This window comes from Cherax quadricarinatus, unplaced genomic scaffold, assembly GCF_038502225.1.
Source record: "Cherax quadricarinatus isolate ZL_2023a unplaced genomic scaffold, ASM3850222v1 Contig3318, whole genome shotgun sequence".
NCBI lineage: Eukaryota > Metazoa > Arthropoda > Malacostraca > Decapoda > Parastacidae > Cherax > Cherax quadricarinatus.
In genome coordinates this window covers 14,301-41,139 of record NW_027198344.1, presented here as the reverse complement: position 1 = coordinate 41,139, position 26,839 = coordinate 14,301, and the positions used below count along the sequence as shown (strand labels likewise).

At 39.8% G+C, this 26,839-nt stretch overlaps 1 long non-coding RNA gene across 1 annotated transcript; it reads left to right on the top strand.

Annotated features, from left to right (window-relative positions):
- Window positions 1–405: 405 nt before the first annotated feature.
- On the top strand, window positions 406–26,839 carry LOC138852009 (uncharacterized). The gene is made up of 3 exons (XR_011391527.1): window positions 406–623; window positions 24,110–24,212; window positions 26,700–26,839. It is a non-coding gene; the product is annotated as an uncharacterized lncRNA (long non-coding RNA).

Sequence of the window (26,839 nt, the reverse complement as noted above, 5' to 3'; positions counted from 1 at the left end):
ACGCAAATATAAACATATATCATATTATCTGCTAAGTCTCCAGTAAGTTTGCGTGCAGCCAGCAGCAACAGCCTGGTTGATCAGGCGCTGATCCACCAGGAGGCCTGGTCACAGACCGGGCCGCGGGGGCGTTGACCCCCGAAACTCTCTCCAGGTAAACTCCAGGTAAGTATGTATCTCGCAATATTCATTATCTACATTTACTATAAGTTTGTTAGCTGTCATCGATAAATGTAATTCCTAAGGCAATTATTTTTTTAACCTGTATACCCGTGCCAGAAAATACTACCATAACATTTAAACGACTCTATGCATTTTCCTCATCTACACAAACAATAAACTAAGAGCACTTAAGTAACATGAGATTAATTATAAATATGAAGCATCAGCATTTTCGTACGCTATCTATAAAACTGCTTGTTGGAGGAGGGCAGTGCATATACCAGGATTGTTAGTCTCCATCTCGTCTCATTTATGCTGTATAAAGGAAGTGCAGAGCTAATGGAGGTTGCTGGAGGGCTTGGTGGTCACCCATCCAGTTGCTGGACCAACAGAACAGGTCTTCACCTGATTGACTGTGTCACACGCGTTATTTGCACCTCAATCCCAATGGCTTAGTACATGTACGTATGTATATTGTATGTATGAATTTAAGTCTCTGAGGCAGTGGGGTCCCCCAGTCAGTAACACACACACGTACATACATTAAGAAATTTGACAAAGTGTAGAGGTTTGCAACAAGACTAGTCCCGGAGCTAAGGGATGTATATCCCATGATGAGAGGTAAAGGGAACTCAACCTGACGGTACTAGAGGACAGGAGGGATAGGGGATAGGGGGACATAATAATAATAATAATATCTTTGTTTCTACAAGTACATGTACAAGATATGCAGGGGTAGCTGACATCAGTGACATACTACTATATAGGAAACCCCTGGTTATGCAGAGCATTTCGGGCAAATTAAGTCAATTTTGTCTCAGGATGTGACCCACACCAGTCGACTAACACTCAGGTACCTATTTTACTGATAGGTGAACATGGACAGCAGGTGCCTTAAGGAAACACGCCTAATGTTTCCAGCCGTACCGGGATCGACCCCCGGATCTGTGTGTGAGCTGATGTGCTAACAGTCGAGCTACGGGACATAAAATACTGAGACGAACTGACAAGATGGACAGGGCTAGAATGTTTCCGAGATGGGACAAAGGAACAAGGGGATACAAATGGAAGTTGAAAACTCAGACGAGTCATTACGATTTCGTGAGTCATAGAAATGTTAGGAAGTATTTCTTCAGTCATAGACTTTGTCAGGAAGTGAAGCAATCTTGGACAATGGACCTAGTAGCGACCAGCGAAGAGGCGGGGGCCAGGAGCTGTGGACCGACGCCTGCAACCACATATAGGTGAATATACATACTCTTACAACCACAACTAGGTGAGTGCACACACACACACACACACACACACACATAGAGGTGGACAAAGACGGGATGTTCCAGAGATGGGACACAGACACAAGAGGTCACAATTGGAAGTTGAAGACTCAGATGAATCAAAGGGATGTTAGGAAGTATTTCTTCAGTTATAGAGTAGTCAGGCCATGGAATAGCCTAGAAAGTGATGTGGTGGAGGCAGGAACCATACATAGTTTTAAGGCGAGGTATGATAGAGCTCATGGGGCAGGGAGAGAGAGGACCTAGTAGCAATCAGCGAAGAGGCGGGGCCAGGAGCTGTGAATCGACCCCTGCAACCACAAATAGGTGAGTACACACACACACACACACATATACAACAGGCCTAGTGTCTAATCGACATGCGCCTAGGACACAATGGTAACTAACACACACACACACACTCGACACCTGCAACCACAAATAGGTGAGTACACTATATTACTTAATTGCATGAATTCGTGCATGTGTATTGCACGGGATCCCAACGGAAGTAAGTAAACAAGTCAAATTGTCTTTATTGGGTTATCTTAAGTAAGATATAATTAATATACCTTTTATGTGCTCATAATGTGTGTGTGTCCTCAAGAAAACTATAATTTTTGTTGTATGTTATATACGCAAAGCCTAAATAATTTAGACTTGCATTCTTTTATTACATACATGTTTATTGTATGTACGTTTGTTTCACGCATGTATATTGTATGCATTCATGTATGTATATTACATAATGTCCATACATACAGTATGTATGAACAGTGCATAATTTTTTGAATGCATAGATACACAGCAAGTACCGTTATACATGCCATCCATGTTCACTGTCACTTCGAGTGCCATCCTACTCCACATATTTATTTTAATATATTGTCACACACAATAATAAACCAAGTTATAACAACATATTTGTCAAAGATCAAATTCCACAATTAATACCAAAATTAAAGGACCTGAATGGAAATAAGCCACTTTGACTAGTTTGTGGGAGTATCCTAGATAATTTACAAATATGCTACCATGTATAATAATTTGTGTAACAGTATTTATGTGTATCTGTGCCTAAATAAACTTACTGTACTGTATAAGTTGTATGATGTACTGGTAGAAATAAAGTAGTCTGGGCCAGAGGTGTCTCCTGGCTGGCCAATGTTGGTCAACTTCACGGTGGGTCTCCTCATATTATTGCATTTATTTCAGGTTATCTCTCTAGGTAGGTCTATAGATGCTCCATCATTTGATGCCTTTTAAACTCAATCACCTGTGAAGGGTTCAAAGTAACTGAAAATTAACATGGGAAATGCATTACGAGTGTATAATATGGGTGAATATTTGTTATCACCTTATGTGTGTAATCTTTGTGGAATATTTGTGTTGGTTCCAAAGGTTAAGTGAAACAAATGTTAAGTATTTGATTTATAACTAGCCACACTAATTTTGAATGACATTAATGGGAATATAGGTGCTGGCCTTAGTGTCTTTACATTTTCGTTTGTTTTTAGGGAAATGCGCTAAGCCCGCATGGGTCATACAGCGTCAGGAGAATGGTAGGTTTTTAGTCTCGATTCAAAGAATGAGAGGAAAAGTTCAATTCCATGGATCAAGTTCCCAACACCGGCATCAAGGCCCCCTCTTTCTTGAGAGATAGAATTAAAGGTACTGGTAAGCAGTGTTTTGCCCAGCCTTGGGTGAAACGTAGTAAAAAGATCTACTGTAACCAGTGTCTTTAGTACCTTATGAGGACCCCAGCAGAAATGTCGCATTGACTGTTGGCTAATCCTACCCTAAATAAGAAGTTATTATTATGAAAACTAAGTGCTAAACCCACAAGGGTCACACAGGGCTAAATAAACACAGTATTATTTGTGTGCTGTAACATTTTCTGCCTTTAACATGTGTGCCATCAAGACCATCGTAAGAAATAATTTATCTATCCCAAGCTTAAGTGAAAAATTTACCTGGATATTAACTTTTCTCTGATTGTTGGTAGGAGATAACAGTGACTAAGTAAGTTTATTCAGCTCCACACAAATACAGTTACATAGATTATCATACATAGCAGCATATGTGTAAAGTACCTAGGATAACTCAAAAAAGTCAGAGTGACTTATTTCCATTGGGGTCCTTCAAATTAACAATGCCAGTGGGTTAATAACACAGAAGAACCCTCAAGAAAGTTAAGCCGTGCAGTTTATTTCCATTATGACTCTTGGTCTTCACTCAAAATGTGGCCCACAGCATTCAACCAACTTGTATGTACTGCTGTATTTTCTTATGGCTAATATGGGCAGCAAGTGTCAAGAGTCTTGCCTATATGTCTGTTTCCACCTGGGATTCAGTTTTAAGCCACTTCTCTGCATGTTACTGGGACAGATTTCCTCCATTCACAACTTGGGGCAGTTGTCTTTGAAATCAAAATGTTTATTTCTCTGTAAAGATTACAATGTGGGGTTTACATATTAAAAATATTAATTACAGTGTGTGGTTTACATATAAAATATTAATTACAAAGAAGGCCACTAGTATGCCTAGGCAATTCAGGCAGACTAATACTAGACTCGCGAAATCGTAATGAAACGATTGCAAACAAACCATACCACAGATGAGGATAGAACCCGTGATCAGAGAGTCTCAAAACTCCAGACCATCGCGTTAGCCACTGGGCCAGCTAGCCACAATAAGATTTTTCCAACTAGTTGGACGAATCGTATTGTGGCTAGCTGGCCCAGTGGCTAACGTGGCGGTCTGGAGTTTTGAGACTCTCTGATCGCCTGTTCTATCCCTGTCTGTGGTATGGTTAGACTAATACTAGTTCTTACTCTATATTGACACAGGTTATTGGGCATACTGATATTAAAGTTAGGTAACTGTAGTGATTAAATAGATTTACAATAGTGAGGTAGTTCAAAGCATTTAAGAATATTACTGTGGAAAATTGCATTTATCTGTATGTATCATTATATACATAACAGTAAATGAACATAGATAATTATTATTTATCAGTTAGACAAGTAGGAATTTGGGACACCTAGGTTGCAAAAAATGTCCCCCTTCGATACCTACAACTGTCATATCCACAAGTTGCTCTGGACCTATTAATTAAATGAAATATACATCACCAGGAATGCTGGTAAATATATAAATTTGTGGACTGTATATTAAAAATAATAAATGGTTATATATATACACAATTACATAACAGAAGGAGAATATCTTAAAAATCACTCGCCAATTTAACTGGAGATTAATGTGTATCATACTCAGAAAACCTCACTGTCTATGAAAATAACACTGGCCAGGTTACTACATAAGACTTATCTGAGGTTCCTGGAGCTGTCTTGTCCAGTCGCCTGATAACCAAGTTATGCAGTAATGCACATCCAACAATTTCGTCTCCTATTTGAGAGGTGTCAGCCCAATTTTAACCTCTAGAGCACGAAAAATTCTTCCCATTACACCAACGTTTCTAATCCAAATTCAAACAAAATGGCGACTGTCTCTTCTTTTAAAAATACACTTTTATTAAATACAACATAGGGCATCTATTTACCTATAAATTACCGTATTTCCGGAAAATATACAGTATTTTCCACACTGTGGCCAGGCGGAGGTCGTTGCAAAACGACTCAAATTGCTGATTTGGCAACGGTGGAGGACCTGGGTACATATAGGATCTGGCATCCACATGGCGACATATTACACGAGATTTAATCACACTTTTTACACTTTGCCGCCCTTGTGGAATCCAGAAAGTTTCCCCAATACAATTTAAGGTATCTTGTACCCCAACATGCATTACATTTTTATGGGCATTTAGAACAATCAGATTTGTTAGATGATGAGTTTTGGGCAGTAAGATAGGGTGTTTAGCATAATCACCCAATTCAGCATTTTGTAACCTACCTCTGCACCTAATTACACTGTTCTCTAAATGCAGCCCCAATTTCTCTATTATGGAACCTTTCACAATTTTTCTTTCCATCATCAAATTAATCTCATTTCCATAGATTTCCTTCTGTACCCTCTTTATCCAATATTCAAGAGGATGTGAAAACTTATATGATATATTCATCTTGTTTAGAAATTTAAACCCCAACTTAGTTACATTGATTAATTTGGGTAAAGAAGAATACCTATTTATATCAACGGCTAAGGAAGGACAAACTATTGGAGCGGTGGTCACAGTAATTTCAATAGGAGCAATATACGCCTTTTGTACAGGCCAATTAGCTTTATTTACCAACCAGCTCGGTCCTTTAAACCATGATACAGTATTTACAAATTTAGCATAAGATAAACCTCGAGACAAGAAATCAGTTGGATTCTCCTCACCAGGTATATGATTAAATATTAACATATGCTGACCCAAACTATTATACTTCTCTTGCATCTGATTAATTTCAGCGACTCTATTTTGTACGCACACAATTTTACTGTTTCCATTACGAATCCATTGTAAGGACACCTCATTATCAGACCAAATTACAGTGTCGCTAATATTTATCTCCTGCAACTTATTTCTTATATAATTAGCTAATTTGACACCTACATAAATGGCTGTTAATTCCAACTGAGGTAAGGTACGTGATTTAATTGGAGACACTTTAGCCTTAGACATAACAAGAGAAATAACACTATTACATTGAAGGTAAGCAACTGCTCCATATGCCAATTTTGAAGCATCACAAAAAATGTGGAGTACATTTTTCCCATCTTGATTGGCCACCTGGCATGGGAACTCCAACATTGGAATTTTCTCATAATCACCAATTAATTCATCCCACCTGTTAATGAATTCCTCAGGTAGAATTTCATCCCAAGCACATTTAAGTTTCCATGCTTCCTGAATTAATAATTTCCCTCTTATACTAAGGGGTGACACTAAACCTAGTGGATCAAAACATTTGGAAACTTCAGCAAGCAAGACTCTCTTAGTTAATTTATTGGGCATACTGTAATTATTAGGTTTTAACATTAACAAATCTCTCTCAGTATCCCAAGTTAATCCCAATACATTACTACATTTTGGCACTTCATCTCCAGGGTAATCATTACTTATTTTGTCCTTTAATTTGGACGAATTACTATTCCATTCCCTCATAGGCATATTGGCAGTTTGCATTATTTTATTAGCCTCTCCATAAGTCATTAACAGTTCCTCTTCAGTTGACGTCACACCCAGGAAATTGTCCACATAAAATTGTTTGCTCATTACCTTACTCAGTGGACTTTCCATACGTTTAAGGTGTGCATTTATCGTCGCTTGAAGTAGGGACGGACTGGATGTAGCGCCAAATAATAATACGCTCCTAAAGCGAAAGGTTTTCAGAGGGCTAAGTGGGTCACTAGGATTCTCAGGCCATAAGAAGCGGGTACAATCCCGGTCAGCCTCTTGTAAACCCACTCTTAGGAAAGCTTTACTTATGTCAGCCGTAAAGGCATAATTTTTCATCCTGAAATTTAATAAGATATCTCCTAATTTTTCCGTCAACGACGGATCTGTCATCAGTCATTTAAACTAGGTACATTTTTGTTACTCCTGGCACTACAATTAAACACAATTCTCAGAGGAGTGGTCTTAGAATCCTTCTTCACCCCGTGATGTGGCAAATAGTGACCATAAATTTTGGCTTGCTCAGGAGGTACCTCTTCTATAAATTTATTAATTAACTGCTCAGCAATTATATCATTATAGGCAGTTAACAATTCTGGTGTCTTACTCAGTTCGTGGAGCTGAGCCTTTAACTGCCCATATGCCATTCTGTAATTAATGGGCAATTCTGGATGATTCAGTCTCCACGGAAGTCGTACCCAGTATTGTCCAGATTCAAATTTTACATCTTTCAGGTACTGCTCCTGAGTAAAAGAATCGTCTGGACTTTCTTCATTTACACTTATTCCAATGCTGTCTAATTCCCACAATTTATGCACTGGCTCAACACCATCCTCTATGGAAGAATTATACTGGGGCACGACTTCATGAGTAAGACACACAGTTATGTTATTTGTAGTTTCCTCTAGTCATGAATTATTATTACGAGGAATCCTACCATACATTACATGGCCTCCTGCAGTCTTCAAAAGGGTGACACCACATTTCTTTACCATACCCTTTACAAAGGAGGCATAATAGTCACTACCTATCAAAATATTTATTGGGCCTACAGAATCATCACTTACACCAGAAGGTGCTAAATTTACATTATGTGAGAGTCTTTCTGTAGCTTTACTAAGCCCTACTGTAGATATTTTCTCTGGAAGTCTGTCTACAATTACTGCATTAAGACATTTTTTCTCATTGCCCAACCTGACAGTTACATAAACAGTGTCATACAATTGAGCTCTTTTATCTGAGAGAAAACCAGATAATTTTAAAGTTGTGGGATCTCCCATCTGTACTTTCATACCATTTATTTATTTATTTATTTAGTAATTTAAGCATACAAACAGGTACAAAAAATACAGGTAAGAGCAGCATGCCAAAGCCACTTATATGCATAGCATTACGGGCTGGCTTAAAATTAACTTAAGATTAACTAAGCAATGATGAAATCAGTGATAAAACATTATTGTAAACAGATAACTATAAAGCACAAATTAGTATTACAAAGACAGGTCATATGGTTGCTTGCATTGCTGTACATTCAGTCGAATGGAGTATTCTGTTAGGTAGTGTATTTAAAAAAATAATAAAGTTAGATTGGGTCCTAGGTTTAACATTTGTGTGATATAATTGTGAGTAACATATAGGATATACAATTTATAAGGTTCAGTTATTCAGTATTTATTTGGTTTTGAGTGAGTAAGTGATCTTTGAGAAGAGACTTGAATTTATAAACAGGTAGTGTTTCTTTTATATTTACAGGTAATGAATTCCAGATTTTAGGGCCTTTTATGTGCATTGAGTTTTTGCATAGCGTGAGATGGACACGAGGAACATCAAAGAGTGATCTATGCCTTGTGTTATGGTCATGTGTTCTGTTGAGGTTGGCAAGGAGATGTTTGAGGGGAGGGTTAATATCAGAGTTAAGTGTTCTATGTATGTAATAGGTGCAATAATAAGTATGGATGTTTTGTATGGTGAGTAGGTTGAGTGTTTTGAATATTGGTGGAGTGTGTTGCCTGTAGTGAGAATTTGTTATCATTCTAACTGCAGCCTTTTGTTGGGTAATTAGTGGTCTGAGATGGTTAATTGTTGTTGAGCCCCATGCACAAATTCCATAGGTGAGATAGGGGTAAATAAGAGAGTGATAAAGGGCCAGGAGGGCTGACTGTGGAACATAGTACCGTATCTTCGATAGTATGCCTACAGTCTTGGAGATTTTCTTAGAAATTTGTTGTATATGTGTATGAAATTTGAGTCTATTATCGAGGTGGATTCCTAGGAATTTTCCCTCTGTTAGCTTTGTGATAGGTGATCCGTTTATTGTTATGTTAAGAGGTACATCTGTAGCTCTGTTACCAAACTGAATGAAGTAGGTTTTGTCAATGTTTAGTGTAAGTTTGTTAGTCCTCATCCGGGTAGATATTTTCTGTAATTCGGTGTTTACAGTATTGGCTAGCGTGACTGGGCTCGGGTGAGAGAAGACGTATGTAGTGTCATCTGCAAAAAGTGTGGGTTTGAGTAATTGTGAAGCATTTGGTAGGTCATTTATGTATAGGAGAAAGAGAAGAGGGCCAAGGACACTTCCCTGTGGGACACCAACTGTAATTGGTTGTGCAGAAGAGCTTGCCCCATTTGCGTACACATATTGGCTTCTGTTGCTGAGGTAAGACTTGAGGTAGTTGAGGGAGTGCCCTCTAATACCATAGTGTGACAATTTTACGTGGAGCAAGTCATGGTCAACTGTATCAAAAGCTTTACGTAAGTCAATGAAGATCCCCAGTGGGACTTCTTTTTTCTCTATTGCAGTGTATATATGTTCTAGCATGTGTATAATAGCATCATTAGTATTTTTATTAGGCCTGAATCCAAATTGGCAGGGGTTGAGAATGTTTTGGGAGATGAGGTAGGAGTAGATTCGTTTATGAATTAATTTTTCGAAGATTTTTGAGAGAGGGTGTAAATTGGATATTGGCCTATAGTTATTCAACTCTGTTTGGTCTCCTCCTTATGGACATTTACGTTTTATGGAAGTACGCTGGGATCCCTGGTCCAATAATGCAGTTACATTTTTTGATTTATGCCTTTTATCATTAATTTTTACCTGTAACACAGGTAAAGCTACTTCAGCAAAACCATCATTATTAACAGCAGCAATTTTTACATTAGCCACTGTTGTGTCAGGATTGTCAACATTATCATTATTATCAACATTATCATATAGACCTTTACACATGACTATATGGTGTCTTCCTTTGTGACAGAAGTTTAATTTGGCATAACAATCCTTTACATTGTGATTACCCAAACACCTGATACATCTGCCAATTTCCTCCAATCTTTCAACTTTATCATTCCATGAATTGTATGCATTGCAATTCTTAGAAAAATGAGTATCCTTGCAGAAGAGACAATCTCTCTTTTCTTTGACTGGTTCCTTATTAACTGGGCTACTCTTAGGAGGATACTTATTCTTCTTACCTTGTGGAGAATCATTATTTCTGATTCTTGCTACTTGATATGTACCTATGCAACTATTTTTAGGAAATGAATTTTGATTATTACCATTGGGATAATTTTTTCCTTTGTGAAACTTGACAGATACCTCAGAGTTATTATGTGTTGCATCTTTAAAATGAGTTAGTTGGCTGGTCTGCAACTGCACAATTAATTCTTGTAGACCTAGTCTTATTTCCTCCAGTCCAAAATAACCTTTGTGATATTTATTCGAGAGCCATTCAAGTGTTTTACAACTTAATTTATTCTGTACCATGGCACTCAATAACCAGTCTGATTCCTTCAGATTATATTTATTACTTAAAGTTTTGAGAGTGCTCTCCAGTTTAACTGTAAACTGCTGTAAACCTTTGTAAGTGTGATCTGGAGATTTTAAATTAACAATGATATTCACTAGATCCAACCTACTTTGTTCTATATTACCATAAGTGACTTTCAACAAGTCAACTGCTTCCTTGTAAGAGTCATCTACATTGGGAAAGGCTTGTATGAGTATGTAAGCATCTCCTCTTACCTGTCCTTTGAGGTAAAATAATTTAGTTACACAGGCTAGGTCACTCCTGTCATGCACAGCTGCTTTAAAAATTGACCAAAATTCCTCCCAATTTTCACCAGGATTAAATACAGGTAAACATAGTTCTCGGAGTTTTGGCAAAGACATATTATTTGTTGGAGCAGACTGATTAACTGCCTGGTTTACACATTTTAATTTATTCAAGGCCTGACTTTTACAAGAAAGAATCTTTTCCTCTAATTCATAATACTGATTAATCATGAGATCTATTTCAGTCTCATCTACACAGTTTACTAATAAATCTCCTTCATATTTGTTGTAATATAATTTGTATGAATCATATCTATTCCCTAAAGCATCTAAATACAATTTTAAATCATCAGTATTCACAATTTCTTGATTCATTAATTCCAAGCACTTATTATATGCCTTGGTTACATGAACTTTTCTAGCCTGTATTGATGCTTTCTTTACTCTATATTCCATATGTTTCTCTTCTACATTAATTTCCTCATTTTCAGCCATGATGCAATGTATTAAATTCAACTTTATTAATAACACTGATTACAACTTACAACACTGATACAACTTACCTCTGAATAAATCCTAGCTACTTGAGCTTAGCAATTACTTATAAAAGATTGTAATATAAATTTTAAATGTACATGAGTACAAACCTTTAGCCAGCCTTGGCTTATCAAAATTATTATACAAATTAATATAAATCCTTGCCAGAATTTGGCATAGCAAAATTAATATTATACACATTATAATCTTTAGCCACACTTGTCTTATCAATTACAAATACACTGATATAAATCTTGGCCAGAACTATCTTATCAAATTAATATTATACAAATACATTAATATAAATCCTAGCCACCTTGGCTTTGCAAAATTAATATACACATTAATATAATTAGCTACACTTGACTTCTCCAAATTAATATTGTAATAATTATAATCCACTACACATTCAGTAAATTTGTGAACTTAACATCCATCTCCTTCTGTCATTTCACATATAATTATTAAGTAATTAACTAATTAATGACTTCACTAATTACCTCCGGTTCAAGAAGGACCAACGGGCAAATTAAATGTGGAAAATTGCATTTATCTGTATGTATCATTATATACATAACTGTAAATGAACATAGATAATTATTATTTATCAGTTAGACAAGTAGGAATTTGGGACACCTAGGTCGCAAAAAATGTCCCCCTTCGATACCTACAACTGTCATATCCACAAGTTGCTCTGGACCTAATAATTAAATGAAATATACATCACCAGGAATGCTGGTAAATATATAAATTTGTGGACTGTATATTAAAAATAATAAATGGTTATATATATACACAATTACATAACAGAAGGAGAATATCTTAAAAATCACTCGCCAATTTAACTGGAGATTAATGTGTATCATACTCAGAAAACCTCACTGTCTGTGAAAATAACACTGGCCAGGTTACTACATAAGACTTATCCGAGGTTCCTGGAGCTGTCTTGTCCAGTCGCCTGATAACCAAGTTATGCAGTAATGCACATCCAACAATTTCGTCTCCTATTTGAGAGTTGTCAGCCCAATTTTAACCTCTAGAGCACGAAAAATTCTTCCCATTACACCAATGTTTCTAATCCAAATTCAAACAAAATGGAGACTCTCTCTTCTTTTAAAAATACACTTTTATTAAATACAATATAGGGCATCTATTTACCTATAAATTACCGTATTTCCGGAAAATATACAGTATTTTCCACAATTACAATTTGTAAATTTAGTAATGAGAATGGTTTTGTCTTGGCATGATACACAATTTCTATTAAAGCTTCTATATTGGAGTATCTCAGGCAAACTTATGATTAGCTTAAGATTTAATAAGCAATAGCTATTTTCATAATCCTCTTCAAGGGGGGGCTCCTTGGCGTGGTGAAGAGGCTCTTGGTCTGAGGAATTAGACCTGTCGGTCTACTTCCTCAGACCAAACCTAATTACCCCCCAATCCCCCATTCCCTATCCCATCCTCCCCATCCTCCCCTTTTTCCTTTCCTCCTCCTCCTCCCCACCCCTCCCTTTTGCCCTTCCTTTTTGGCCTTTGTTTTTTTTTTTTTTTTTTTATTTTTTTCTCCCCACAGGCACGTTAGTTCCTAGGTAGGGGAAAGGGTACCGGGGTCCATCCCATTCCAGTGAGGTTCTTGGAGTAGTTTGCCGTGGAATCTGGATTGCCTGGGGATGTCCTGATCCCTCTCCGGTATCCTGGAGGGTGGCTTTGGGTGTCTCGGGCGACAGGTGTATCTCTGGAAGCCACCTTTCGGATTCCAGGGGTGGTGGCCGAAGGAGGTATGCTTTGTGGCGGATTTCCGGCCGCCCTCTCTTTTGTCCACCGAGGTAGCTCGGCAGATGTGAGGTTGCTATCCCGGATTGCCGGTTTACTGGCATGATGGGTAGGGTATGGCACGGGTTCCATGCTGCATCTGCGCTACTTGCAGTGCTGAGGTCCTCTTGGGCGCGGAGGGAGATTTCTGGCCCTTTCATTCCTCCTAGGAACTATCCCTCCCCGGTCCCCCCTTCAGTTTTTCCCTGTTGGTGTTTGCTTACAGGAACCAAAATTACACTCTGCTGTTATCTCTCCCATCTTAGGCTATAATTTATTGTATTCTTCAGATCCTTTTCCTGATGGGACCTTTAATGAAAGTGCCCTTCTTCTACGCACTGATATTCCGTACCATCAGCTATTTGTTCGTACTTCGCTGCATTACACAGCAGCCCGTATCCACTTGCATAGGTGGTATACGCTCTGTTCTTTATATCTCTCTCCTTCTTGGGCATTATCTATTCCGGATATTGCCTTTCTTGTTTCGTCATTACCACCACCGATTCTGTTACTTGGTGATTTTAATGCCCACCATTTCCTCTGGGGGGGGGTCTCACTGTGATTCCTGTGGCATTCAGTTAGAGGCTTTTCTTGCCACCCACCCCCTCCATGTTTTAAATACAGGTACTCACACCCATTTTGATCCTCGGACTCACACTCTCTCTTGCATCGATCTCTCAGTCTGCTCTTCCTCCGCCGCATTAGACTTCACTTGGTCTGTTCTTCCGGACTTACATGACAGCGATCATTTCCCAATCATTCTTACTTCCCCTTCATATTCACCACCTCTTCGCATCCCACGCTGGCAATTTGATCAGGCAAATTGGAACCTTTACTCACACCTAACTGTTTTTAGAGAGGTTCCTTCTTCGTCCTCCATCGATGAGCTTTTACACCTCTTCTCGTCCTCCGTTTTAACTGCAGCTTCTCATTCTATACCCCAAACTTCGGGCAGGCATTCTCAGAAATGCGTGCCTTGGTGGTCTCCTGCTTGTGCTCGTGCAGTACGTTTGAAACGCACTGCATGGGGAAGGTACCGGTACAATAGAACCAGAGAGAGACTTCTTGATTTTAAGCAGAAGCGTGCAATCGCTCGCCGTGTCATCCGTGACGCTAAACGCACTTGCTGGCGGCGAGATTGTCTCCACCATCACCTCTGCTTCCTTTATGAGTGCAGTCTGGAAAAAAGTACGAAAACTGAGTGGTAAATATTCTCCTGACCCGACTCCTGTTCTGCGGGTTGCCGGTGTTGATATAGCAAACCCACTAGATGTTGCCAATGAAATTGGCAATCATCTGGTCTGTATTTCTCAGGGACTCCATCTATGCCCCTCATTTCTTTCCTTAAAGTCTGCCAGAGAGTTAGCACCCTTGGACTTTTCTTCTCTCAGAGACGAACAGTATAATGTGCCTTTTACACTTCAAGAACTGGAGGCAACACTCTCAGCTTGCCAATCATCGGCAGCTGGGCCTGACGACATTCATATTCGTATGCTACAACATTACATCAGTCAGCCCTTGCAGTCCTATTACGTCTTTACAATCTTATTTGGTCACAAGGAGTTCTTCCACAGCTGTGGAAATCCGCCATTGTTCTCCCTTTCCGCAAACCAGGCACTACGGGACATGAAACCTCCCACTATCGTCCCATTGCTCTTACCAGTGCAGTTTGCAAAGTGATGGGATGCCTAGTAAATAGACGTTTAGTGTGGTATTTAGAGACGCACAACAGTCTCTCCACTCGTCAATATGGCTTTCATAAGGGACGTTCTACCATAGACCCCTTACTACGCTTGGATACGTATGTTCGTAATGCCTTTGCGAATAACCACTCAGTTATTGCCATATTTTTTGACCTTGAGAAGGCATATGACACAACTTGGAGGTATAATATTTTAGCCCAAGCCCACGTCTTAGGCCTTCGAGGCAATCTACCATCCTTCCTTAAGAACTTTTTAACTGACAGGCATTTTCGTGTTCGGGTTAATAATGTGCTCTCCCCGGACTTTATCCAAGCTGAAGGTGTCCCCCAGGGATGTGTTCTGAGCACAACACTTTTTCTCCTTGCTATTAATGATTTGGCCTCTAGTCTTCCATCAAATATTTGGTTATCACTATGTTGATGACTTCGCTATTGCCTGTGCAGGCGCTGACTGTCACCTTATTACAGTTTCTCTCCAGCATGCAGTCGACCGTGTTTCCAATTGGGCCACCACACGTGGGTTTAAATTTTCCAGCACTAAAACCTACCAAATTACTTTCACTAGACGCTCTGTCATCTCCGATCATCCTTTGTACCTCTATGGCTCCCGTATCCCTGAACGTGATACAGTCAAGTTTCTGGGCCTCCTCTTTGATTGTAGGTTATCCTGGAAACTTCACATTACCTCTCTGAAGGCAACTTGTCACAGCCGGCTGAACCTTCTTAAAACCCTTGCTCATCTTTCATGGGGAGCTGATCGTCAAACCCTCCTTCGCCTACATTCCACCCTTATTTTATCGAAACTTGATTATGGTGACCAGATCTATTCAGCGGCATCTCCTGCTACTCTCTCTAGCCTTAACCCCATTCATCACCAAGGATTACGGTTATGCCTTGGTGCTTTTCGCTCTTCCCCTGTTGAGAGCCTCTATGCAGAAGCGAACGTTCCATCCTTATCTGATCGGCATGATGACCATTGCCTTCGCTACTATGTACGCTCTCATGATCTCCGCAATCCTTCCATTTATAGAATGGTCACTGATATTAGTAGACATTCTTTATTTGTTCGCCGCCCCTGTTTACTCCGTCCCTTCTCTCTTCGCCTTCATTCGCTCTTGTCTTCTCTTCAATTACCACCTTTCTATGTACATGTAGCATCTCACTTTTCCCTACCCCCCCTGGGAAGTTCCAGTTGTTCGAGTCTGTTCTTTCTCTCTCCCTTGCTCGAAAGCCCAACTGTCTACGGTCGCTTCCCGCTCTCTTTTTCTTGACCACTTTCACTCTCATTCTCATGCCATTGCTGTGTACACAGATGGCTCTTAAGTCTTCTGACGGCGTAGGATTCGCAGCAGTGTTTCCGGACAGCGTCGTACAAGGGCATTTACTATCTTCAGCTAGTATTTTTACTGCTGAATTGTATGCCATCCTTACAGCACTTATCCGTATTGCATCTATGCCTGTGTCATCATTTGTGGTTGTCTCAGACTCCCTTAGTGCTTTACAGGCTATACAGAAATTTGATACACCTCACCTCTTAGTCCTCCGTATCCAACTTTGGCTACGCCGCATCTTTACCAAGCATAAAGATATTGTTTTTTGTTGGGTCCCTGGTCATGTTGACGTACAGGGCAATGAACAGGCAGACACTGCTGCGCGGTGAGCAGTACATGACCTACCAGTTTCACGTAGAGGTATTCCATTTACGGACTATTTTGCTGCAATATCTTCCCAACTTCACACCCGTTGGCAACAACGTTGATCTACTATGCTCGGCAACAAACTTCAATCTATTAAACCAAGTACGTAGTATAGGTTACTGGCCATCTTCTTATCACCAGTGTCGAGGTTGGGAGACTACTCTCTCCCGTCTTCGCATTGGCCATACTCGTCTTACTCATGGATATCTCATGGAGAGGCGCCCTGCTCCTCTCTGTGAGAATTGCCAAGTTCCATTATCAGTCAGCCACATTCTGTTGGACTGCCCACTTTATCAACGAGCACGCAGAATTTACCTCCGTCGTCGTCTTCGCTCTGCTGCTGCTCTCTTTACCTTCCCTTCTCGCTGATGGACCCACCTTTCATCCAGACTCTCTCATTGACTTTTTGACAACAACTGACTTACTTCACAAATTCTGATACCTTCAGCCCTTTCTACTTCAATCTCTTGCTACCCTCTACCCCCGTACTATCCCCTGCCCCGCTGTTTTCTGTAACCTACTGATCATCCCTCCTCCCTTCTGCCATCCATTACCCTTGCTTCCTTCCCTACCCTGCAGCGCTGTATAGCCCTTGTGGCTTAGCGATTCTTTTTTGATTATAATAACATCTTGTAGGAGTGAGGAAGAGCCAGTTGTGAGTGTGGGGGAAGTTCGTGAGGCAGTAGGTAAAATGAAAGGGGGTAAGGCAGCCGGGATTGATGGGATAAAGATAGAAATGTTAAAAGCAGGTGGGGATATAGTTTTGGAGTTGTTGGTGCAATTATTTAATAAATGTATGGAAGAGGGTAAGGTACCTAGGGATTGGCAGAGAGCATGCATAGTTCCTTTGTATAAAGGCAAAGGGGATAAAAGAGAGTGCAAAAATTATAGGGGGATAAGTCTGCTGAGTATACCTGGTAAAGTGTATGGTAGAGTTATTATTGAAAGAATTAAGAGTAAGACGGAGAATAGGATAGCAGATGAACAAGGAGGCTTTAGGAAAGGTAGGGGGTGTGTGGACCAGGTGTTTACAGTGAAACATATAAGTGAACAGTATTTAGATAAGGCTAAAGAGGTCTTTGTGGCATTTATGGATTTGGAAAAGGCGTATGACAGGGTGGATAGGGGGGCAATGTGGCAGATGTTGCAAGTGTATGGTGTAGGAGGTAGGTTACTGAAAGCAGTGGAGAGTTTTTACGAGGATAGTGAGGCTCAAGTTAGAGTATGTAGGAAAGAGGGAAATTATTTCCCAGTAAAAGTAGGCCTTAGACAAGGATGTGTGATGTCACCGTGGTTGTTTAATATATTTATAGATGGGGTTGTAAGAGAAGTAAATGCGAGGGTCTTGACAAGAGGCGTGGAGTTAAAAGATAAAGAATCACACACAAAGTGGGAGTTGTCACAGCTGCTCTTTGCTGATGACACTGTGCTCTTGGGAGATTCTCAAGAGAAGTTGCAGAGATTGGTGGATGAATTTGGTAGGGTGTGCAAAAGAAGAAAATTAAAGGTGAATACAGGAAAGAGTAAGGTTATGAGGATAACAAAAAGATTAGGTGATGAAAGATTGAATATCAGATTCAAGGGAGAGAGTATGGAGGAGGTGAATGTATTCAGATATTTGGGAGTGGACGTGTCAGCGGATGGGTCTATGAAAGATGAGGTGAATCATAGAATTGATGAGGGAAAAAGAGTGAGTGGTGCACTTAGGAGTCTGTGGAGACAAAGAACTTTGTCCTTGGAGGCAAAGAGGGGAATGTATGAGAGTATAGTTTTACCAACGCTCTTATATGGGTGTGAAGCATGGGTGATGAATGTTGCAGCGAGGAGAAGGCTGGAGGCAGTGGAGATGTCATGTCTGAGGGCAATGTGTGGTGTGAATATAATGCAGAGAATTCGTAGTTTGGAAGTTAGGAGGAGGTGCGGGATTACCAAAACTGTTGTCCAGAGGGCTGAGGAAGGGTTGTTGAGGTGGTTCGGACATGTAGAGAGAATGGAGCAAAACAGAATGACTTCAAGAGTGTATCAGTCTGTAGTGGAAGGAAGGCGGGGTAGGGGTCGGCCTAGGAAAGGTTGGAGAGAGGGGGTAAAGGAGGTTTTGTGTGCGAGGGGCTTGGACTTCCAGCAGGTATGCATGAACGTGTTTGATAGGAGTGAATGGAGACAAATGGTTTTTAATACTTGACGTGCTGTTGGAGTGTGAGCAAAGTAACATTTATGAAGGGGTTCAGGGAAACCGGCAGGCCGGACTTGAGTCCTGGAGATGGGAAGTACAGTGCCTGCACTCTGAAGGAGGGGTGTTAATGTTGCAGTTTAAAAACTGTAGTGTAAAACACCCTTCTGGCAAGACAGTGATGGAGTGAATGATGGTGAAAGTTTTTCTTTTTCGGGCCACCCTGCCTTGGTGGGAATCGGCCAGTGTGATAATAATAATAATAAATAATAATTTCATAATTTAATGTTTGTCATACCGTGCTGGTTGGGCACTGTGTGTGAGTGCCATTTATCAGTTCCTTATTTCCACACTGCATATTTTTGGCTGTGAGGGAAATTAATGACTGACTCAGATAGGAAGGATATCCCAAGGCCTAGTAGGCAATGCTCTCGCCTCGCACACCAAGTGTCCGTGGTTCAGTCCCCAGCCGAATGGAAACAATGGATGTGTTTCCTTACACATGCTGTCCCAATTCACCTAGCAAGTAAGTAGGTACCTGGGTGTAAACTGACCGGTGTGGGTCATCCTTGGGGACAAGATTGAAGAACCCCAGTGGTTCTCAGTGATGCACTGGCTTTCTTGGGTTATCCTGGGTGGCTAACCCTCCAGACTAAAAATCTGAACAAAAACTTATCTTACATAAGGGTGTCTTTATTCCATTCTGCCTGGGTTTACGTGGACTGATCCACCTGCTGGAAAATCCTAGAGAGACTTGTACTGAACTTGCACACGAAAATCACTCCCTACGAAAGCAAAAGACTTGACAGACGGTGCAACATCCCCCCAATGAAAAGCAGGGGTGCCACTAGTATGATAAAAGACAACACAATAAGTGTCAGGGGCCCAAAACTGTTCGACTGCCTCCCAGCATTCATCAGGGGGATTGCCAATAGGCCCCTGGCTGTCTTCAAGCAAGCACTGGACAGGCACCTAGAGTTGGTACCTGACCACCTGGGTTGTGGCTCATACGTTGGATTACGTGCAGCCAACAGTAACAGCCTGGTTGATCAGGCCCTGATCCACCATGAGGCCTGGTCACGGACTGGGCCGTGGGGGCATTGACCCCCGGAACACTCTCCAGGTATACCTGAGCATACTTATTTCCTTTTTTATTGCTGTCCTCATTTTGGCAAGCTTTCCTCCCCAGACACTGGGAGGTAGGGCCTATTACAGCATAAATTGTGCTAGGCCATAAAACTCCAGTACCAACAATGCCATTAAAAAAAGATAGCTCATGCTCATGTCATAGTCCATTAGTGAGTTGTTGCTTAAGTCCTAGGTTTGGATGCCAGGTGAGTCATGATGTATGGGCAAGTCCCCTTGCATTTGCTGCTCCTGTTCACCTAGAAGTAAATATATACTTTCCAAGTGTTAGTTGACTTGTGGCATGCTTCCTAGGGTAGAATATGCAGCAATATTCCAGGCTTCAATAGAAATAAGTAATAATTCGTGGCCAATTTTCAGCTGACTTGGGTTAACAGCCTGATAAAATCTTTTATATCTTTCTTTGCCAACCAGATTTAATTACATCTGCTGTGGTGGAATATAACTGGGAAATGGCTGTTTTTCCTCACCATGTAGAATAAGGTAGCCCTGGATAGGTTGCCAAAATTTGTCAAATAAAAAGAAAAAGTGCAGGAAAAGTTGGTAGATGGATCTGTAATTTCCTAACAAATAGAACAAACAGAATAAAATCTGAGGCGGCAACTGTGAAACTCTCTTCCACAAGGCACAGTGCTCGTTCCCATCCTATTCCTTGTCCTCATATCTGACATAGACAGGGATGTAAGCCACAGCACCGTGTATTCCTTTGCAGATGACACCCAAATTTGCATGACAGTGTCCTCCATTGAAGACACTGCAAGACTCCAGGCAGACATCAACCAAATTTTTAAATGGGCCTCAGAAAACAATATGAAGTTCAATGATGAGAAATTTCAACTATATGTACTCTGATATGGAAAATGTGAGGAAATTAAAACTATATCGGAGTATAAAATAAATTCCAAGTACAAAATAGAGTGAAAAACTAATGTAAAAGACCTGGGAGTGATAATGTCAGAGGATCTCACTTTCAAAGACCACAACATTGTATCAATTGCATCTGCTAGAAAAATGACAGGATGGATAATGAGAACCTTCAAAACTAGGGATGCCAGGCCCATGATGACGCTCTTCAAGCTGCTTGTTCTATCTAAGCTGGAATATTGCTGCACACTAACACCACCTATCAAGACAGGTGAAATTGCTGACCTAGAAAATGTACAGAGAACCTTCACGGCACACATAACTGCGATAAAACACCTCAGTTACTGAGAATGCTTGAAGTTCCTCAACCTGTACTCCCTAGAGTGCAGGCAGGAAAGACATGATTATTTACACTTGGAAAATCCTAGAGAGATTAGTACCAAATTTGCAGATGAAAATCACTCCCTATGAAAGCAAAAGACTCGGCAGACAATGCAACATCCCCCAATGAAAAGCAGGGGCGCCACTGGCATGATAAGAGACAACATAATAAATGTCAGGGGCCCAAGACTGTTGAACTGCCTCCCAGCATATATCAGGGGGATTACCAATAAACCCCTGGCTGTCTTCAAGTAGGCGCTGGACAGGCACCTAAAGTCGAGTTGGGTTGCGTGCGGCCAACAGTAATAGCCTGGTTGATCAGGCCCTGATCCACCATGAGGCCTGGTCACAGACCGGGCTGCAGGGGCGTTGACCCCTGAAATTCTCTCTAGGTATACTCCAGGTATTAGATGATTGAAGAGGACAATTACCTATTCACAGTAACTAAAGGGCTAGGTTAGAACTTTAGATATAAAATTGTCATATAAATATGATTGTGATACATGTGTTATATTGATCTGCAGGAAGTTTTAGTGGTGGTCTGTGTCCTGGTGGCAAAAGCTCTCGCTTCACATAGTGAGGGGTCTGGGTTCGATTCCTGGTGAGGGTTAAAACATTGGGCGTGTTTCCTTACACCGGTTGTCTATGTTCACCCATCAGTATAAAATGGGTACCAGGGTGTTAGTCGACTGGTGTGGGTCACATCCTGGATTGACCTAATTTGCCTGAAATGCTCTGCATAACAAGCAGCTTTCTATATAGTAGTAGAGTATGTCATTGATGTCAGCTAGGCTTGTATACCTTGTACAGGTACTTGTAGAAATAAAATTATTATTATTATTACATTTATGTGCACTTTTTTAATGCCTTTTTTGTGCAGTAGTACATTGTCTTGTCAAAATATAATTTTTTGGTACTCACATTTTTATGCTAAATAATAAAATTAAATATTTACAAAACAGCAATCAATCATTATGTTCTTATCAGTAGATTTGATGCCTTATTCATTGGAGGAGGCTTAGGGTATACAGTATTCATTTGGGCATTAATTTCTCTGGATATACCATCTCAGAGATCCAGAGGTTTTACCATAGCTGACATGCAGTATACACCTTTTTCAAGTAATGTGTACAATACCATAGAATTTTTGAAACACTCCATAAACAATTTCTCATTCATCCATGCTGTTTTGTTTTACCACCAAATAACAGACGAAGTGGTTTTATCCTTACCTTTTAAAGCACAGGGATTCTGAGTGTGATAAATAAGCATAGCCATGCATTTGAAATCACCTGGTGCATTAAGGTGATGAAAACATTAAAATTGATTGCTAAACAAGAGACAATGTCTTACGGGGCACATTCAGAGGGCAACTGAGTGTTGATGGGTGTTTACATTATGGAGTAAAGGTAGGCTTCCCCCTAAAACAATGGCCTCATTCTGGGCATGATAGGAAACTAGCCCACTGCATGATAAAGTATTATTTTGTGCATGACTCTTGGTCTTGGCAACAAAATTTAAATCTCAAATTGTCAATAATATGAATTGTAGTTGCATGAATTATGAGAGTACTGTATATCAAGTACAGCACTGAAATATTACTTTAATTGTCTTGTATACTAGTAAGATGAATATTGTATTAGGACATTTATTGAGGAGACTTTGTCTACCAGAGGCTTTATCAGTCGAATACAGAGAACCAAAGTTTGCATGCTACTGTATATATATAGTGGGTTGTAGGTCAGGTACTTCATGTTGAGGTGGGGTTAAGTGATAGCTGTGTCCAGTTAGGGTATGAGTCTGGTAAGAACAGTTGAAATCATAAAACTGCAGGAATTCTGTGTGATGATATACTATATTGATACTGTAGTTGCAATAAGAGCAGAATTTAAATAGCACCTGCTGTGCTGATCAGTTTCTCTGATGACTAATTTGGTATGTTCACGTTAAATGAAATGCTTATGGCAGTTTCTGTGTATAGTGCAGGCATTGTTTAAATCATCCCTTTTGCATGTGTATATCCATTCCCTGATGAATTGTTGCAGACTTTTAGAAGTCTGTCCCATACAGTTTGTTATACCATTCCCACATGAGATAGTGTCTTTATTTTTTCATTGTTACACAGAAAAACTATAGACTATGTACCATCACACGTGGTGAAAGATGGGGGAAGGGATGTTGCAATGAACTATATGTATTTCTTTCTTTCTTTCAACACACCGGCCGTATCCCACCAAGGTGGGGTGGCCCAAAAGGAAAAACAAAAGTTTCTCCTTTTACATTTAGTAATATATACAGGAGAAGAGGTTACTAGCCCCTTGCTCCCGGCATTTTAGTTGCCTCCTACAACACGCATGGCTTACGGAGGAAGAATTCTGTTCCACTTCCCCATGGAGATAAGAGGAAATAAACAACAAGAACAAGAACTAGTAAGAAAATATTAGAAAACCCAGAGGGGTGTGTGTATATATATACTTGTACATGTATGTGTAGTGTGACCTAAGTGTAAGTAGAAGTAGCAAGACATACCTGAAATCTTGCATGTTTATGAGACAGAAAAATGGACACCAGCAATCCTACCATCATGTAAAACAATTACAGGCATCCGTTTTACACTCACTTGGCAGGACGGTAGTACCTCCATGGGCGGTTGCTGTCTACAAACCTACTACCTAGAATGAACTATATGTGTGGGAGACTAATATCAGCTTGAGACAATGCATTAGGAACACAAGTACAAGTGTCAATGGGATGATTTAAACAACTGCACTATACATGTACACCTATCTCACAACCATATCATGAGCTTCGAAGGTGCCAAATTAGTCATCAGAGAAACTGACCAGCGCAACAAACACTGTTTAGAATCTGCTCTTATTGCAACTACCAATACTTTCATGCAGAATTTGGGCAGTTTTATGATTTCAGATGTTCTCACCAGACTTATCCTGCCTAAATCAGAAACAGCCATCATTTAGACCCATTCTCACATGTAATACCTGATCTGTGTCCCACTATTCATACTATTCCCTGTAAACTTTAGTCCTCTTTGTTGGATTGATGAAGCTCCAGCACATGAAACATCTTAATAAATATCCTAATACAGCATTTGTGTTATAATCACATACAGGTTGGCACTGATCACCATTTACACTTATAATTGTGTTGTTAAACATTTTCAGGGAAAAGTGTATATCATTGGTCCAGCAAGAATGAATTGTGATGACTCGTCAAGTTTCTGCTCTCTGGTGATGAATATAACATCAGCCACAAGCACATTTATTGGTCAGTTGGACTTGTACATGGTTATACGCAACCTTGATGTCCATAAGTTTTTCTGTAATATTTACATCTGTATATGTTTAGTATTCTATTTATTTGCTACATTTGGGAAGAATGGATCATACTTTGTAATTCATGCAGTCTAATAATCTTACCAGCATCTCTATCTCATTCTTGGACACCCGGGTTCTCTATCTACATGTTACCCATCTACAGTACCTGTACTGCATATATATGTACTTGTTTATACTCGTGGAGTTCTGCTTTCTATATTTATTCTCTCGGTATGTTTATATTTCCTGAAAACTGTTGAACTTACTTTTCTTTGGAGAAATGCTCTTGGCATTTTCACCAGTGTATTTGCTATCACTTAGTGACCTTTTGGAACTTGTTTTGGATGGGGTGGAACATAAAGTAATATTATATTTGAGTAAAGTAAGCATCAGTGCACTTGTAACCATTCATATTGGCTGCCATATGCTTCAGAATAAAAGTTAGGAAGCTTGATTACAGTCTACTGATAAAACTAGTGAGAGCTGAGCAGGGAATCACATCCTCCTCTCTGCTCAGTGAGCAACATGTCGATAATGCTCGCTAAACCATGCCATACAGTGGACCCCCGCATAACGATGGCATCACATAGCGATTTTTCCGCATAACGATTACTTTTATCGCAAAATTTTTGCCGCGCATACCGATTAAAAACCCGCTTACCGATTTTCGTCCGAGACGCGTCCAATGTGCCCTCAGCCAGCCTCACATGTGCCGCCCCGTCCCATTGTTTACCAGCCAGCCTCCGCGGTAACATCCAAGCATACACTCGGAATATTTCGTATTATTACAGTATTTTCGGTGCTGTTTCTGGAAAATAAGTGACCATGGGCCCCAAGAAAGCTTCTAGTGCCAACCCTGTGGTAAAAAGGGTGAGAATTAGTATGGAAATTAAGAAAGATTTTGAAGGGTTTGGGGCTAACCCTGAGAAGCCTATGCCAGTTGTGGAATCCATTGTGCCTACTTCAAAGATTAAGGAAATGTGTGCACAGTGGGTTGAACTGCAAACCTTTATAGATGAAAATCACCCTGACACAGCTGTTGCAAGCCATGCTGGTGACTATTTCAATGACAATGTTGTGGCCCATTTTAGACAAATCGTAAAGGAACGGGAGGTACAGAGCTCTATGGACAGATTTGTTGTGCGACAGAGGTCCAGTGACTCTCAAGCTGGTCCTAGTGGCATTAAAAGAAGAAGGGAAGTAACCCCGGAAAAGGACTTGCTACCTCAAGTCGTAATGGAAGGGGATTCCCCTTCTAAACAGTAAGAAGATAATGCTCTCCCCTCCTCCCATCCCATCAATCATCACCAGATCTTCAATAAAAGTAAGTGTCATTTAATTGTGCATGCCTTTTTCAGTTTGTGTGTATTAAAATTAACATTTCATGTGGTAAAAAAAATTTTTTTTCATACTTTTGGGCGTCTTGCACGGATTAATTTGATTTCCATTATTTCTTATGGGGAAAATTCATTCGCATAACGATTATTTCGCATAACGATGAGCCCTCTTGCACGGATTAAAATCGTTAACCGGGGGTCCACTGTATATTCCTTATTCAAATTTGCTTTTTTGATCTTATTTAAACAAATTCACATAAATTCAATGCTTTTATGATAAAACAGAGACTATATTTAAATTTGTTTTTCTTACACAGACACTACAGTAGTCTATAACTAATGAGCATATACTATACCAGTAAATATGCATTAGCAGTTTTGAACTGTAGTATCAGGGGTGCCTCTGGCAAGACAGTGATGGAGTGATTGATAATGAAAGTGTTTCATCTTTTTTGGGTCACCCTACTCTGGTGGGAGATAGCTGGTGTGTTAAAAAAAAGTCTTTTAATAGGTAAGCTGGTTCATTCTTCCCTTTGAAATTAGTTATCCATCCCTTAGAGCAGGTACATATTTAGTAAAAACTAGTAGCTATTTATTATAAAAAGTTGAATTACTGTATCTCTGTTTCCTATTGAGGATGATATACATTTCTTTTTTGTGTATAATGATAATGTAAGAAACTAGCATGATAATCTTAAGCAATATTAATTGAATGAGATACAAAATGTGATATACAAGAAATTTTCTGCATGCATAAATAAATTTCTTATACGTATTAAACTTGACTTTATGCACTGTTTTTGAAGAAGCTTTCCTTAGTGTGGGTTTTTAAGTGTATCTATGATTGAGAATAACAGGTTTAGAATGATTGGAAATTTTGCAATACAGTTGTCTGCATTAGAACTTTTAGGGAGTTATATAAGCTTATAGTTGAAAATTATTCAGTGGTGTAATTTTTCTTTAGGCTGAACTTTATACTTTGCATTTTCACTTAAATGAACTGGGCATCTCTCAGCTTTATGTACCCTATTAGTTATATTATTGTGCAGTAATACAGTAGTCAAAGTTTACAGTGTCTTGTCATGTATATATGTTTCCAGGAAACCAACTGGACCTGTTGTACCTAAGATGGGTGTGGTCGCTTGTTTACCCAGCTATCCTAACAGTGTTTATCCTGCCATCCATGATATTAATTTTGCTTTACTTCTCTGCATTTCTGCTCTACATTTATCAGAGGAGG